Below are 18,623 nucleotides of genomic sequence, written 5' to 3' on the forward strand. Positions count from 1 at the left end.
GGAAAATCAGAACAAAACAAAGAGATAAGGATAGGAAATAAAAAATTCGAAGAAGTACAAAAACTTAAATACCTAGGCGTTATGATAAACAACAATGGGAAAAGAAAAACGGAGATCGAGGAAAAAATTACTGCGACAAACCGGGTATACCAAAATATTGACCAAAAAAACAAAAATGAATATTTATAAAATAATAGTAAGACCAATAACAATGTATGGAGCAGAAACGATGAGTATGCCAGAAAAAAAGGAAAAGAGAAATTAAGGATAAATGAACAAAAGATAATAAGAACAATTCCAGTGAGAATCGAAGAACACGAGTATAAAAGGAGTACGAATGAAGAAATTTTAGAAGAATTAAATGGATAAGATAATATATTAAAGAAAATAAAAGTACACAGAATCAAATGGATGGGTCATATATGGAGACAAGGACCGAATTCAGTATCAAAAGCTATGCTATTATAGCAACCAGGAGGAAAAAGGAGACGTGGTTGACCCAGATCGAAATGGTTAACTGAAGTAGAGGAGGAGCTAAGGTGGGCAGGAATTACAAAATGGAAAGAGAAGACAATAGACCGGAAGAAATGGAGACATATTAGTGAATAAACAAAATAATGATGGGGACTGATCCAGCCCGTAAAATGGATCTAGAAAGCGAAAGCGGCGAACTCCACATGGGGTGTTGGTGTTAAGCCATATAATATTATATATATAGCGACTGTTTTACAGCATCATAGGCCGTTTATCGCAATTCGAACGCCATTGTTTTCTGTTTTGCCATGAATCTATTTCTATATTTCTTCTGTTCATGGCTATATTGATCCCTTTTTCCCAAGACTTTTTTGGTCTTCCTTTTTTCCTTCTTCTTTTTGGGATCCACCTCCAGGTTTGAATCGGTAATCTCTCATCATTCATTCTTCTCTTGTGTCCGTACCAGGATAGTTGTTTTCTCTCTATCGTATCCGTTAATGTTGTTTCCACCTTCATCATTTCTTTTATTCTATCGGTTCTTACATGATCGTCTCATGTTAATCTACAGCATCTTCGTCAAAAATTGTTCTCTACTGCGTTTATTCGGTTCTGCATTTTCTTATTTATTGTCCAGATTTCTGAGCCATATGTAATTGTACTTTCAATAAATGTTTTATATAGTTGTTTTTTTGTACTTTCTTGTATATCTTTACTCCATAGTAATGAGTTTATCTGACTTGTGATGGCTCTTCCTCTACCTAATTTTTGTTGTATGTCTGCTTCGTCGTTTCCATCTTCCGTCAATGTAACTCCCAGGTATCTATATTCTTTAGTGTTTTTTATTATTTTTCCTTCTAAGTCTAGGTCTTCGCCTGTGCAGCCTATTGTCATATATTCTGTTTTGTTTGTATTTATTTCCAGACCCCAATCTTCATACTCCTCTATCAGTTTTCGAACCATATAAGCAGCGTCCTCTGTATCCTCCGCTAGAACCACCTGATCGTCAGCAAATAACAAAGTAGTCAGATTACCCTCTTCTATTTGTACTCCCATTTTCTTACATTTTCTGAACCATTTCTTCAGGGCCGTCTTTATATAAATTTTAACGAGGGTAGGGGACAGGCAGCATCCCTGTCTTAGACCCTTGTTAACCTGAAAGTATTCTGAGTGTCCATCTCTCGTTTCTATATAACTACTGTTTCCTTAGTAAAAACTTTTCACCGAATTAATGTACTGTGGGTGTACATTGTTCTCTATTAGAGATTCCCAAAGTCTATTTACCGGTACACTGTCATAGACTTTCCTCAAATCTATAAATACTAGATGTAGCTGACTCCCATATGCTAGTGATTTTTCAATTAATTGTTTTATACAAAACAGGTTATCAATACACGATCTTCCTGCTCTAAAACCACTCTGCTCCTCCCAGTCATCATATTGACTTTCTATTCTATCTCGTAGTATTCTGCCGTACAGTCTACCTGCGGAAGCTATAACACTGAGTAGTTTGTGCAGTCATGTTTACTCCCTTTCTTGTGTATGGAGCTTATGCTTGCAGTTTTCCATTCGGATGGTACCTTTTCTCCATTCAGGCATTTATTAAATATTTTCGTCAAGTTTTCCAATACTACATCCGGGGAAAATTTAAAGAGTTCCACAGGTATACCTCCGGGCCCAGGAGCTTTATTGTTTTTCATTTTCGATAATGCTTGTTTTATTTCCTTTAGTGTAAGTGTAAATGGATCACAGTTATTCTGAGTCATTTGGAAGTCGTAATTAACATTCTTAAATTTCTCTCTTTTCTCAGTAAGTCTGCATAATAGTTTTCCACGTTTCTTGTCCAATTGGGTCTATCGTTACTTTTTCGTTTCTATTAGTTTTGAGGGTTCTTACAGTTTTCCAGGCTTCTCTAGATTTTGAGCTCCCTAATAATCTGTCGATCTCATGGCATTTTCTGTCCCAGAATTCGTTTTTTGTTTTCGCTACTTGCTTCTTGACCATATAGCAGTACCTTTTGTACATTTGTCTGTCTTATAGGTCTTGTGAGGCTAGCCATTTATTATAAAGTTCTTTCTTTTGTTTTATAAGATCCTTTAGTTCTTCGTTCCACCAGTAATTTTTCCGTGTTTCTACTAATGATTTTTCTCCTACAGCCTCATTTGCCGCTTCGTGTAGATACGTTTTAAGAGTGTTATACATTTCTTCAGGCGATCCTGTAAGTTCGTTTTTCATCTTTTCGGTCAGTCTTATTCTATACAAGAAGACTGTGGAGTCGTTGTAAAAACTATCTAGGTTATATATAGGTTGTCTAGATGGAAACTCAGGTCTTGATTTTTCCTCTTTTTGCGTTAAATGTTTGTATTTTATGAAGGTTACGGTTTTGAGTATAATATTATACTATACTATTTACTTGGTTCACATGCAAGACGCTTATTATTTTATAAAAAATTTTAGTTTAGTTCAAATTTGAAAGTTTGTTGATCCTAAAATTTTGATTTAGGCAATCTTTATTTAGCAATCGATTGGATGCCCCGTTTCATGGCGACGTAATTTTCCCGAGTGTTAATTTTGTTTTCTTTAATGTCTTAATATATGTCTGCTGTGTAATGTAAAAGAAAGGTTTTTCACTTGTTTATGTCTTTCCCAGTAAATTAATTACGTAATAATCTATAAAGTATGTAATTTTATTAATTTTCCTTTCTAGACCAGGGCGCATCTGTAAAAATAGTAGTACATTTGGACGTTGAGAGGTGACTCAAATTTTTTTGCAGAAATTGCTTGAAAATGAATCAAATAATAATATTTGAGTTATCCTCCCCCTCAAAAAGGTCCGGAACATTGTTTAAATAATCAAAATGTCAAAAAATTAAGGAAAAATTCGATTTTTTTCTTGGTTTTTTGATTATAACTTTAAAAGTATTCATTTTCGAGAAAAGTTGTACTGACATAAAAGTTGCGTAATTAAATTTCCTACAATATAGAATTTGTTAAAAATTTAAAAAATAGTCACCCTTGTTGCAAAATAGCAATAATTGTGAAAAAAACATACAAAAACAAGTATTCGCATTATACGTTTTTCAACCATTTATGCTACACTTAGGACCTTCATATTTCACCCTGAAAAACTATATGATATAGTAAAACAATACTGTAAATTTCATTAAGGTCGGTGCAATAGATTTTGCAAAATAAATTTTGCAATCCAGGTTTCGTAAAAAAAATCATTTTTTCAAAATGTTACAGGACTGAAAAAAAGCAGATAGCAAGTTGAAAATTTTTTTGCGTATATAAGTGTACTGTACCTTTCATTTGCAATTTCGCAAAATTAACATCGATTAACACCACGGCGTCAGAAATTTTTTTAAATAAACATTAATTATTGGTGCTCCGCGCAGGACAAATTGTTTATTGCAAAATAAAAAGACATACTCTATCCTTTGAAATAACACTTTTATTAGCAAAAACTTTCTTTGTTAATATATTTTAACTTAAATAATAAAAGTTTATTATTTTTACACATATTATGCAATTGTTTAAACAATATTTCACAAACAATAATAAAATTAGTTTGATTTTTGTGGAATTAAAATATTAAAATACAACAAAATATAGAGTAAGAAAATAATATATTCGATAAAGATTGGAAGAAATTTTGGTGGAAATCAACTTGTGTGAATCGAACACCGCTGTCCTGCGCGTAGCACCAAAAATTATTGTTTATTTCAAAAATTTTCTGACGCCATGGTAATTAATCGATTTTAATTTTGAAAATTGCAAATGAAAGGTACAGTACACTTCTATAAGCAAAAAAAAATTCAACTTGCTATCTGCTTTATTTTCAGTCCTGTAAAATTTTGAAAAAATGAATTTTTTTTGCAAAAGCTGGATTGCAAAATTTATTTTGCAAAATCTATTGAACCGATCTTAATAAAATTTACAGTATTGTTTTAGTGTATCATAAAGTTTTCCTGGGTGAAATATGAAGGTCCTAGGTGTAGCATAAATGGTTGAAAAACGTAAAATGCGAATACTTTTTTTTGTATGGTTTTTTCGCAATTATTGCTATTTTGCAACTAGGGTGACTATTTTTTAAATTTTTAACTAATTCTATATTGTAGGAAATTTAATTACGCAACTTTTATGTCAGTACAACTTTTCTCAGAAATGAATACTTTTAAAGTTATAATCAAAAAACGAAGAAAAAAATCGAATTTTTCCTTAAATTTTTGACATTTTGATTATTTAAACAATGTTCCGGACCTTTTTGAGAAGGAGGATAACTCAAATATTATTATTTGATTTATTTTCAAGCAATTTCTGCAAAAAAATTTGAGTCACCTCTCAACGTCCATCTCAAAACAGATGCGCCCTGGACTATTCATAACCAGCTATTTTTGTTCATTGGGTGCTTTGTTCACTTGCTATTGTATTTAAAAATATTGTTCGCTTGCTATTGTATTAAAAAAAAGGAATGTTGTATTTTCTAAGTCCTCTGATAACAATCTGTATTTACATAATATTTACACACTTGGACATTATAGGTAGATGGTAAAAAATCGTTAGAATGGTTATATTAACATTCTTAATATTTTCCAATATTGTTTTTACTGTTTTTATAAATCCAAAGTGAATTTCTAATTTTATGAGTTTTATGTAACAAGACAAATTTAAATTTCAAATTTTTGTTAAATATTAGTATTCTTAATTCATTGTTGTTTTAATCCAAAGTAGGTAAGTATGTAGTCTGTAAATGTAATCTAAAATATGTTGTGACACACTAATTATTATGTAAATCCACGTTTGCCCTTCTTTTCTTTTATTTTTCTTATGGTCTCGCAACCAGTGGTACGTTACTAATTCTTAAAAAGTAATTTAGTTGAAATACTTGGACTTGCATAGTTCTTGCAGGAAAGAAAAAGTGATATACAGTTGAGTCCCTGAATCTTTACCCGTGCTTCATCATTTAAAGTATACGAAATAAGTCGATGATAAGTAGGAAATTGAAATTTACTAAACGCAACAGCAAGTCACTCATTGTCACCTGCTGTTTCGTTTAGTAAATTCCAATTTCGGACTTATCATCGGCTTATTTCGTATGCTTTAAATGATGACGCACGGGTGAAGATTCAGGGACTCAACTGTATACTAAGGATTTCCACATTGTTCACTATTTCCTTCATACAACCGCTCTGTCCAGTTTTTTCTGTTTTGCCAGTCCCCTTCCTGCAGATTTCTTCTTTCCATTTCTTCGTCCACTTCATCTCTGAAGATCTTCGGGATAATCCTCTGTTCTTTCTTCCTTTTCTGGTATTTGGTGTGCTTTGGTCTGTGCTGAGAAAGTGAATAGCAAATTCTTCCAACAGTTCATACACTGTCAAAGACAAGCAAAATTACGGTTTTTCCGTATAAAATTATCTTGTCTACTATAAATATTTTTGATTTTTCATTCCTTTTGGCTAAGGCTAACTCTAGTAATTCCGGCTTGAAAGCATCCTGAGGAAATTAAATATTTTCATTCGTTAACTATTCTATTTTATACGATGTCAAGGAATTTGTTAGTTGTCTATTTAAAATTTCCAAATGGCATGGAGCGTTATCCAAAATTATAAGAGATGGTTCGAGTTAACTTGGAAGTATTTTCTCTTCCAAACATTTCACAAACATCTCCGGATTCATGTTATCGTGATAATCAGCGGACTTTGATTTTGACGAAAACACAAAATCCGTTCCATCAATAAATGTTTTTATCGCATGCAATGTAATGTGCCGCTTTCCCTCAGTATCAGTATGTTTTATAGAATTTGTACACCAGGCCTCCCACATCCGTTTTATTCCACCTCTAGCAAAAGTCCATGTTTCGTCTAAATAAGTAAATAAAGGGGGTGAAAAAGGAAACATCAAACAATAGTTAATTAAAAATGTATATTTCCTTACACCATTAATAGTGGGTCAATCGCAAATAAACATAATAATAAATTAAACATTCCACAATTACAATTACCTCGGCATCATAATAAATGAAGAATGGACTAACAACCAAGAGATAAGAGCGCGCATCGGAAAAGCTAGATCCACCTTCAACCGGATGGGACTTTCTTCAAGAGCCATAACCTCTTTCTTGGCATAAAAGTAAGAATACTGCGACGCTACATCCTCTCTGTCTTTTTTATGGTGTTCAACGTGTCCCTTGAACGAAGATATGTACAGAGAATTGGAAGCCCTGGACTGACCGGGTCATAAACTAGGAGGTCCTCAGAAGAATGAAGAAGAATCGAGAAGTACTGACCATCATCAAATCTCGAAAGTTACAATACCGGTAATGAGTATAGAGCATACATTGTAAGCTCCGAAGTCGGTCGCCTCCTATAACATCTAATAATGATAAAAAAAAAGATTGTGAGTATTGACCCCTTTTTCATAAATCTATAAAGTTACAATAATAATTCGGACACATTATGCGAAATGAATCAAGATATGAACTCCTACAAGCCATCCTGCAAGGAATAATTAAAAATAAAAGAATGTCTGTACTCAGGGCCGGTTCTAGGGTTTTCAGCGCCCCAGTCAAAATAAAATTTGGCGCCCTTTCATACAAGAATATACCTACAAATTTTCGGCAAATATAAAAAAATAGAAGCAAAGGCAAGAAGAACAAAATTTCACTATAAAGAACTATGTGAAAATATATTTATTTAGAAAATAGTACAGTAGTTATTATTTATAACTGATCCAACATATGACATAGCATAAGGAAGTTCAAACGACGAAGGGGCTAGATAAAAGATAAATGCACATTGTCAACAAGCAGAAAAAAATGTTAATAATGTTGTACAATACCAAAAAATATGTTGATTGTGTGCAAGATATAGCTGCATCCCTAATAACTAAATTAACGGAGTGGCACCCATATGGCATAAAAAAGAAGAACGATAGTCTTTGCAAACACGAGCTTGTAGGTACACCTTTATTTTATCCATTCATGTTAGAGTCGCTGTCATATCCTTGGCCTACAATCATCTAAATCTAAATTCAATTAAAATCATTCATTAATTTTTTATTTATCTCATATAATGAGTAGGACTATGATTCGATACTCAGAACCAAACTATAGAAAGCAATGGAAGACATCGAAATTCCACTAATATTAATAAGAGCAGTCTACAAGAATAAAAAAGTAGCTATCCAAATGGATAATAGAATATGCAGTCCAATTAATCCAATACAGTGAAAACTGCTTTAATCTTTAATAATATGCAGGGTATTTCTAAATAAATGCGACAAAGCATGTGCATGAAAAAATAATGACAGTTTCCATAAACGTATGTCCGCAAAATGCTTCGTTCCGAGATACAAATTTGATGGGTTTTAAGAGATAATTTTGGAATTCTTCGTTCAATTTGTGATACAAAAATTGATCTTTCCTTTTTTCATGCAACGCGCCGTTTTTATGCAAAAAATAAAACATTTTAACTTTCCAAAGTATTCGAAATAAATTTCTATAATATATTCATATGAAAAAGAACTTGCCATTTCTAATTCGTTCATACCCAGTTTATTGGCAGAAAAAATTGTCAAAAGAAGAAATAAATCACTTTTAAATGAAACAATAGGTAAATTTATTTACTAACACGGATGAGAATAATAATTTTAAAAAACCACTTCAAATGTTCAAAATTCTCGTCAAATGTTCAAAATTCTGTTTACCTCCTGACAATGTGCAATTTAATATTATGTTTCCTACCATAAATTTTATATATTTTTTTTACTTCGATACCTACTTACCCAAATTTATATAAAGTAAAAATAAAAAAAAATACCTAATTAATACCACAATACCACAAAATCTCAATATCTAACAAATCTTTGTTTTATTTCACTGTCTTGTTAACGGAAGTTTATAGAACAGAAAGTAACATCTCTGACATAATATACAAGCACCAGTATTATAATATCCCTGACTAAATATTCATAAATTTGATCTTTGTCAATTTTTTTAAGAATGTATGTATTACATTGTTACCATACGTGATAGGTACCTGACAAAAATGTCCTTTTAAAAACTGAACAAACTTTTTAGATCGTAAAAAACATTTTTAGTCTGCATTAATATTGTATAGCCAATAAAAATTCTTAGGTTGCATTACATTGATTAGAAAATTTTTGTTTTTGCCTATTATTCTTTTTTTGAGTTATTGATTCTGATTATAGCTAGCAATAATTTTCTTATTATTAAAATTATTATTTAATCATGTCTTAGGAATAAAGCTCAAAGTTATAAAAAAAAATAATGTAAAAAATATTTTATTTTTATATCAGCATCCCTTAAAATTTGGCGCCCCTCAAAGTTCGGCGCCCCGGGCGGTCGCCCGGCTCGCCCGCCCCTTTATCCGGCGCTGTCTGTACTTTGTACGCACGTAGCAAGTTATACTTCTATTATTATGATTTCAACGAAATAAATATATTTTAAACATTTTAATTGTATTTGTATTTAAATATTAAACTAATTTTAATACTTAAAAAAATACCAAAAATTAAAAATAATGTTAATACGTCATTTTTATGAAGTGTAGCCTCCCCCTAAGTACTTTTCCCTTGATGAATCGTAGAAAATCTAAAAAACGTCAGATTTGCTATACAAAGTTCTAATTTTCTTTTCATCATATTTTAATACTAATTATCCTATTCAAAACGAAGACAAATCCAAAGACACCAAAAATTATAATTTGTAAATAGGTATATTATTTACTAAAAACGCCAATATATTTTTTTCACTCTATTTGCATTGATACATACGTTACTTGAAAGATTTAGCAACTAATTTCATACTGTCTCTGTGCGCGTAGTTCATGCTGTCGCTTTTATAAAAATTCACTCTCAACATTTTTCCCAATCGCACCTAAAGAAGTATAACTTCAAAAATATTTGGAAAGCCAGGCCCAGCGCTTTTCCTCGCTGCTGCAGATAAGATAAAGATTGCTATGATGATGACGGATAGTCACATAAAGAAGAAGAAACATGCCACAACAAAACAGTTTAATAATAACCTTACTTATTTATTTTTATTTTACATTCGTTTATTTCAGCACGTTCGTATTCAATTGCCAAATTTTATATAACTGACCATTAATTTGAATTTAAAATAATTATTGTGTTAATAAAAAATTTTAGTTCCTATACCATTGTTATTCTGAACGATAATCGTGCATAATCGTGCAATATTATAAAATTAAGTACGTAACCAGCCCATATGTTACGACTTTTGATCCAATTACAGTAAAAATTACGTGTGTGTTCATTTTTAAACGCTTCTCAACTATGCAACACTACCACAATTACTTTACTTTCGTTATTATTCCTTGTCAGAGCTTTCTCATTAATTACTTGATTATAAATGGTATGGCCTAGATACAATTCCCGATAAGTGAAGCAACTATTTATGTTCAATTTCGCAAAAAAGGAAATTTTTAAAGTAGCGTAATGCTAATAATAAAGTAATTTCTTGAAGATAGCTATCGACCACAAAGCAAGCGGGGTCACTATATTATGGTACAATTTTATTACTTTTTGGCCTTGGATTGTTAATTTGAATTCATAATAGCGTAATATGTTTTTGTGTTTTGGATTTAATGTATTAGACGCTTGATGTGGTTTAAACATGTGGTGTGTTTCTGTTCTGAGACATTGTAAAGTTAACCCATTATAGGCCAGCCCCTTATTTATATTAACTATTTATATGGGAAATAGGCCACAATTAAATTGAAAAAATAATTTTATTAACGTTTCGACGCCCAAATCGGGTGTCTTTGTCAAAATACAAAATACTACTCTATTTATTTTGTATTTTGACAACGACACCCGATTTGAGCGTCGAAACGTTAATAAAATTATTTTTTCAATTTAATTGTGGCTTATTTCCCATATAAATAGTTAATCATAAAAATGCCACAAGGAAATAGCTTCTTATTTATATATTCTGAAAAAATATTTCAACCCTTAAAATTTGTTTAAATGTAAAGACAAAATTTCCGTAGATATTTTAGGCTCTATCTATCTATCTATCTATTAGCCTTGCGACATCCAAGATATGACATAGGCCTCCCCTTAGCTCCTCCATCTTTCTCTATCCTGAGCCATGTGCATCCATTTTGAGCCTGCTTGGTGTTTTAGGTCATCTACCCATCTCATCTGTGGTCTCCCTCTCTTTCGTTTATATGTCCATGGTCTCCACTCAGTAATAATTTTATTCCATCTTTCGTCTTTTTGTCTAATCGTATGACCGGCGAATTTCCATTTTAGTTTAGCTGTTTGACGAGTAGTATTAGGCTACAGTAGACTTAGTATTAGACTACATTAGAGTTATTATTTAGGCTACAGTAAGCTAAATTATATTTTTGTTGTATTACATATCCAATATCCTTTTCTGCTGTATGGCTCAAAGGCATGGATTAAAATTGCTCTGATGATAGCCAACGACCGCAACGGACAAGGCACTTGAAGAAGAAGAATATCCTTTTAATAAAAAAATTATAATCTTCAGACAAATTTATTTAGATAAAAATGTAATAATTGTCATTACAATTATGTGTAACAACTGTGGTTGATCCCATATCAACACAATATTTAACTTAGACGTGCCACAAGAAACAGTTCAGAAACTTATTCGTCTTCAGACAGGCTGAACAGATGGTGCTTAGTCATAGTAGAGATATATTCTTCTTCTTCTTCTTTGGGAGCCGTCTCTAACTAGGATTACGATGACTTTTATAAGCAGCATCTCTCGAGGAACTCTATCAAATACTTTCTCAAAATCAAGGAACAAGGATTTGTTTGCATTTTCCCCTCCAACCTTACTAGAATAACACTAGAATTAAACAAGCTAAAAATGCGAGCATTATCATAACGAAAACTTTGTTTATTTGCGTATTTATATTTATATTGCGTATAATATATTGCGTATAAATTCACAATATGGAAAATTGCTATTATGAAAAGTTGTTTAGAATAAATTAAAAACTATGTTTTAATGCGCAATTATATCCTTCTAATTTAAATACTTATTGTGAACTATAAAGGTACTTAGTAAGCGTAACTAAAAGTAAACTCTTGAGCGAATTTCATATTTTTGACATAAGTACCTCGAATAAAATTGACAAAAATTTAATATAATTATGATGGTTGCGTCTTAAATTCTAGACCATGCACATATTTTTATGAAGACTAACTACTTTCTTTCGTAAAATTAATAATAAAAGAGTTATAAATGAAAATGATGTTGGGTATGCGTAATTTGAGAAAAATTTTCAAATATTTTTTTTCATTAGAAGGATGTAATTGCATGCATTAGAACATAGTTTTTAATTCGAAACAACTTTTCATAATAGTGTATTATGCGACGAGCATTTAATGATGGTCATTATGAAGCGACTATGAGGGATACGAATTCGTATGGAGTACGAGCTTCATAATGATAATTAAATGCAAGTTGTATACACGATTTTTTCTATGATCACTCACAACAAAAAATATATTCAAATTTATTAATTTTGTAACGCAAACAAATTAAGTAGTTTGTCTGTTTGACAGTTTGTTTACATATTGAGAACTGTCAAAGCATATGTATTTGACTCGTCCTTGGTCACTGCGCGTGTTCCACCTATATCGCGATTGCCATATCGCGATTCTATTGGTTAAAAATCTGTATCGTAATGAAAATCTGTATCATAATGAAGTTCATTATGATACAGGTAGTAACATCATAATTGATATATAGTATGAGAATAGAAAAAAACAATTTTCAATATTGTGAAAAATTAAACGTACTTTAATCTTGAGCGAAACTCATATTTTTTGATATACCTCGTACATAATATAGATAAAATTTGATATCTGATGGTTGAATCTTAGGTTTTAGACCATGCAGAACAACTTTTTTTCGTAAAATTAAAAATAAAACAGTTTCCCATAAAATGTACAACTTAAGTAGACACACTGTATATAATATATGTACATACATAATACATAAGCTCAAATAAAAAAATAAAAATAGTAAGCTGCCGTTTAACATTATCTACATTAACATTAACAAATAATAATAAAATGTATTTATTTATTTGACATTTCAATTCATTTTACGTTTATGTGTCAAACCAAACAAAGACTTGTATCTCGAAACAACAATTTAGGGTCCTGATCACAGTGTCTATAGCAGATGTCAGCCGAAGTCACGCGTTAGTTTGAAATAAGATGAATTTTCATTTGCATTTTTACGTACATTAGGTTTATCGCGTTTTTAGCAGTGTCTCCACTGTACGTTATCTTGTCATATTTGCTAAAAGACCGTAAATTGCTGTCCCGAGATGCAAGTTAACTTTGAGGTCGGTTATCTCGAAGATGGTTTGAGATATCGAAATGCCGTCCTCACATTTGGATTCAGGAGACAAAACTACATTGGAATCCATCGATAGATCGGCCCCAAGTCTTGTAGGGACGGCAACGCATGACCGAACGAACAAACGAACAGACTTTGCAAATTTATAAACGAAAACGAAATTTTCCTTGGAAAAAAGCAGATATTTCGTTCTATGTAAATCGTAGAAAAATTAAAATCCAATCATTCTCAATTTTTTTGTAACTACAGATTAAATATAAAAGTGAGTACTAATTTAATAACCTCTAAACGGATTATATTTCGAACTAGGTTGAAATTATTTTAACTAAAAACAGTAAACCACATTCAAATGTTCTAATTTAATTAAAAATACCGTTGCTAACACGATAAACATAATTAGCAATAACCAAATTAACAATTAAGATAATTGAAAATTAATAAATTGAGTTCAGTTCCTAAATGTAGGTTATGGAAAAAATAAATATACAACAATACGAAAAAATTACCCAAAAAGTACCTAATATTAAAAGAAGATAATATTTAATGAAAAAAATAAAAACGCTTAGTAAAAATTATACAATTAGAGAAAAGAGAATATATGTATACAGAAAAGAAAATTATTATAAGGAAACAAAAAGAAGTGAAGGAAGATAGAATCAGAGAATTTGCCATTGACAGGTGGGAGATATAACGAAAACTGATAGGTATAGCTAGCAAGGATTGTCTAATAACTAAAGCTCGTAGTATATGCAAAATGTTATTTTTGCATATTTTGCGTAGTCTAGAGGTGATTTTTTCACATTTTGTCCTTTTGTTCATTTTCGTTTTTCGTAAACTCCGCCTACTTGTACCTTTTTTAAAATTGATTTTATAATAGATTTCTAGGAAAATGTAGACTTGTTTTGTCCACGTTTCATTTAAAAATCAAAAATATTTAAGATTCGATACTACTTCTCCAGTATAATTTTTTGCCAGTTTACCAAGTTTACCCATTTTCATTTTGTTGGACTATATATAATCAATATATAATAAACTAAACTATACAAGTTTTCCATTTTCCGGTTTTTCCGAAAATAATGTCGTAAACAGATTAGGATTTATTATTATTAAATATTCACGTTTTATATTTACATCATTACTTATATTTTTTAATAATGAGAATCAAACAGGATCTCATATTTATACAAACGTACTTATCAACTTATCAGTATCAGTTATTGTGTTTCTTATCATTGTTTATGTTATAAAATCGTTGTCTTAAATAAATCTGACGATCAGCGGAACCAACCAACTTATTTCCTATTCCGAAAGAATAAAACATATGAGTTTACAGCTGAATTTAGCAATAATTATAATACCCTATTAAAAAACTTATTAAACAAGCAAAACAAAGTGGTTAAAGTGGTTTACGAAACACCATTTCAGATAATATGACGACGGATTGGATAGTATGAGTCAGGGAGTTGTCAATTTTAGCTGTAACTCTGTACTCATCATATAAAGATTTGATCATATAAAGATAAAGGTTGCAGGTGCATAAAGATTTTCACTTCGGAAAAAATCAAACAAGATAGAACTTTTTGTAATTTCATTAAGAACATATAAACAACATACGAGTATCAAAAAGTTCTACTCGAGAACTGGGTGCTTCATTTTTTATTAAACAAATGAACTACGAAGTTTGATGTTTTTTTAAATAACTCCGAAAATATAAATTTTAGAACAAAACTGACTTAACCATTGAAAAATTCAGAAAATTTTACAAAAAAAACCTTATATAAATAATTTTCTAAAATTAAATCTGTATCTTCTATAATTTTTTATTTATAACGCTAAAGTCTAGCGTTACCAGGTGTCCCGATTTGCGCGGGACGTCCCGATTTTAAGGGGTCTGGGGAGGCGTACCGATTTGTACCTGATCGGGACACTAAATGTCCCGATTTTCACCAACGAAAACCAATGACTTGCAGTGAATTTTATAACTATGTTATAAAAACAAGGCACTCCTAAAAGCGGCAAAATAATAAAAAATAAATAATTTACTTAATCTACGATTTTTTTTTGTAATTTCGTCTGATTATTATTATTATGTAGGATTAAATACAGATTATAGAAACACCTTGTAGTCCAGTAAATGAACTGGAAATACGGCGATACCGTGAAATTTTTACGATTAACTCAGAATTGCATGAAAATTTTGACGACTTGTGCCGTTGGTTGCTTTTACTCAGTGGGTGAAAAACCGCGCGTTTAAAATAAGTCCGGAGATGGATAAATTGACTAATTTTAAGCAATTTTAGTTCTATAGAATTTTAACTTAGTTAACACTTTTCGAGTTATTTAGGATTGAAAATGTTTATTTTTCGACAAAAAAAAATCACGTTTCCAGGCGATTTTCACAAATAACTCAAAAAGTAAGTATTTGATCGAAAAAAATATTCTTAGCAAAAATGTAGCATAATATAAAAAAATTAAAAAAATTGTGAACTCGTACTAGACCCAACAAAAGCAAAATTGTAGCTCATGAAAAATACGTTCTTATTCGTCAAATTCCCAATCAAATATTTCAACGTGAAATAACCAAGAAGTGAAGCACTTTTCGGGAAAAATCAATTAAAACTTTTTTAATAAAGCTTCATTTTTATATTTTAAAAAATTTTCTAGCATCAAAACTAAGCGAGTTATGCTCAAAATCAAGTTGACTCCTTTTTTTTTGTAAAAAGTCGTTACAGCTTTACAAACAATTTATTTTACTTATGTATTTTTTACATGATTGAAAGGGCCTGAACGAGTCACTAATCACGAGTGTATGCAAAATATGAACAGCCATATTTTAACCAATTTTTGTCTTACAGAAAAACAAAATGAATCTATCATATTTATAAAAGCAAAACCTACTTACTTTTTACTCCTTAATTTTTGGTATCCCTAATACTTTTATTTTCCAATATTTTAGGAAATTTTTTTTACTATAAAACCAATTTTTTTTTAAAACTAAGCACTCCCAACCGGTAAACCTTACAGATCGTATAAACAATACACATATAAAGTAAATGGTAAAGCGGTAATGATTAACTACATTTACGGTGCTAAATAGGGGGAGATTTTCACGATTTTTTTTACCAAAAAAAGGGGCCAACTTTATTTTGAGCGTAACTGGCTTAGATTTAATGCTAGAGACTTTTATATAAAACAAAATTAAAGATTTTTTAAACACTAAAAAATTTTAATAGGTTTTGCCCGAAAATTGCTTAATTTTTTTGTTATTTCAAGTTGAAAAATTCGATTTGTAATTTGAGCAATAAGAATGTATTTTTGATGAACTACAACTTTGCTTTTACTGGTTTTATAGACTTTCTGAACATACAATTTTTTTTCTTTTTTAAAAGCTACATTTTTACTAAGAATATTTTTTTCGATAAAATTACTCGAAAAGTATTGACTTAGTTTAAAAATTATATAGAACAAAAGTTTTTTAGAATTAGTCAGTTGATCCATATTGGGACTTACTTTAAACGCGCGTTTTTTATCCCCGAAAAGGGGTAACTGTAACTGCCACCCCCAAGTAAAAGCAACCAACGGTACAAGTTGAACTCTTTGAAGTAGACAGTAAGTAGAACCTAAAACCAGATTTTTATGCAATTAGGAGTTGACTGAAAATTACACTCCAAAACGGTCATTTACTGGGCTATTGTTGTTTATGTGTCCCGATCTACAACCCTAAATCCCGATTTGTTTTTGCTTATGTACCGATTAAAAACAAATCGGGCCTGGCAACACTACTAAAGTCACCCTTCTCACAAACATTGGCGCACTGTAAACTAGCGTACGGCGAAGTGCACGGTCGAGTTATTTTAATGTAATTCTTTAACTAATGGATCAAATGAAATTTTACAAATTGAACCTAAAAGAAGTATAATTAAGCTATCTTATGGTTATAATAAAAAGAAATAAAATGTATGGGCAAAAGTACGGTGGGGGCGGAAAGTGAGCCTTTTGTTTGTGTAATGACATGAATTTTGTTTAAAAATGATTTAAAAATGTGTAACTAATACAATTTTTCTTATAAAACCCTCAATTTTGCACAACTGACCTTTCAAGCATCATACTAAATGATGTTTCATTCAAAAAAAATCTCAAAAATTTAATTCAAATGATATGACGTCTTAAAAAATGTAATTTTTGAAATCTTCGTAGTTTTATAGAATTACCACCACTTTGAGACGGTATTACTCAAGTTTGAACAGATCTATTACAGTTTTATAAGTGCTTTTTTAAAGCTTAGGATGTAGTCTTTAAAATGCACTAAATTATTTTACTTTAGAAATGAAACAGACTATTTCTCTTTGAGAAAATTAAGAAAGATAACAAGAATGTAATACAAAAACCGAAAATTACCAGCTAAAAAAATGTTTATATAAAGTGATCAAAACTTTTTTTCTGTAAAACTTACCTAAAATACATTTAATAATAAACTTCAACAATAATAAATGTTCAGCAAAAAATTTTTTTAGCTCTTATACAGTATCTCTGCGTAACTTGGAACCTCTTGATAACTTTTTTATTATCAGTTTTGCGAAAAAAAGTTATTCTTTATAAAATACTCTGCATCGTATATAATCTAAGATGCAATCATCAAATATCAAATTTAATGAATTTTATACGAGGTATGTCAAAAAATATTAATTTCACTCAAGAGTAAAGTATCGTTAAATTTCACAATATGAAAATTGTTATTAAGAAAAGTTGTTTGGAATTAAAAAATTTGTTTTAGTGTTCAATTAAATCCTTCTAATTAAAATATTGTGAATAATAAAGGCACTTAACTCTTAAGAAAAATTCATATTTTTTACATACCTCGTATAAAATTAAAAAAGTTTAATATCTGATGGTTGTATCTTGGGGTGCCGCCATCTTACTTAGGTATTTTAATTTAATGTATACTATACATTACATACATTAATTATAGAGAACTTTTCGGCGAGAACAGTCTATTTTTTGAAGTTATACTGCTTTACGCGCGATATGAGGGTGAATTTTTATATGTTAAAACCTACGATCCCGGCGCATGCGCATTATAACTTTGTTCTGATTGGATGTTCAAATGACATGTCAAAAATTATCCAATATGGCAGCTGTAGCGCAGCTGTGGTTTGGACGGTTGACGGTTTGGTTATGTATGGTTGTTGCGTTTTAAAATTTGTGGGAAGAGAAACAACAAAGGTTAGTTAATAGTTATACTGCCTTTTTAAATAGTTTTCATATTATATTTTTGAAGTTATACTTCAAAATGTTTTAATTTATGTATGTATCAGTCCAGAAAAGGTGTGGAAAGAATATATTAGTGTTTTTAAATATATTTTTCTACAAACGTGTTAAAAATGCAATTTTTAGGACTCCATAGGAGCGTTAATAATGCTAATTTAAGGCACTAGTGCTTTAAAAATTTTAAGGCACTGCAGTTAAAAGTGAATTGTCAAATTGTGAAACGTCAAAATATTTATATTTCATTTATTAACATTAATATTAATAATACAACTTGCGCAATTTGAAAAAGGTGGTTTAAAAGGTTTTTGATTATAATTTTGTGTCTTTGGATTTGTCTTCCTTGGGCGTAAAATAATAAAACATCTATTTTAATATTTCACTTGTCACCGTGATGTATAATTATGTATATCTGAAAGGTAAGTTGCATGCGGCTTGATGGCCTTGTTGGTAGAGCATTGGACCAGAGATCAAAAAATCGCGAGATTGCGGGTTC

General features: G+C 30.5%; 1 protein-coding gene across 2 annotated transcripts in view; it reads right to left on the reverse strand.

Annotated features, from left to right (window-relative positions):
- The window catches only part of LOC114338901 (uncharacterized), a 158,975-nt gene that overhangs the window by 82,059 nt on the left and 58,293 nt on the right, over nucleotides 1-18,623 (reverse strand). The gene's annotated exons all lie outside the window — the stretch shown is intronic.

This window comes from Diabrotica virgifera, chromosome 4 (genome assembly GCF_917563875.1).
Source record: "Diabrotica virgifera virgifera chromosome 4, PGI_DIABVI_V3a".
NCBI classification, from domain to species: Eukaryota; Metazoa; Arthropoda; class Insecta; order Coleoptera; family Chrysomelidae; genus Diabrotica; species Diabrotica virgifera.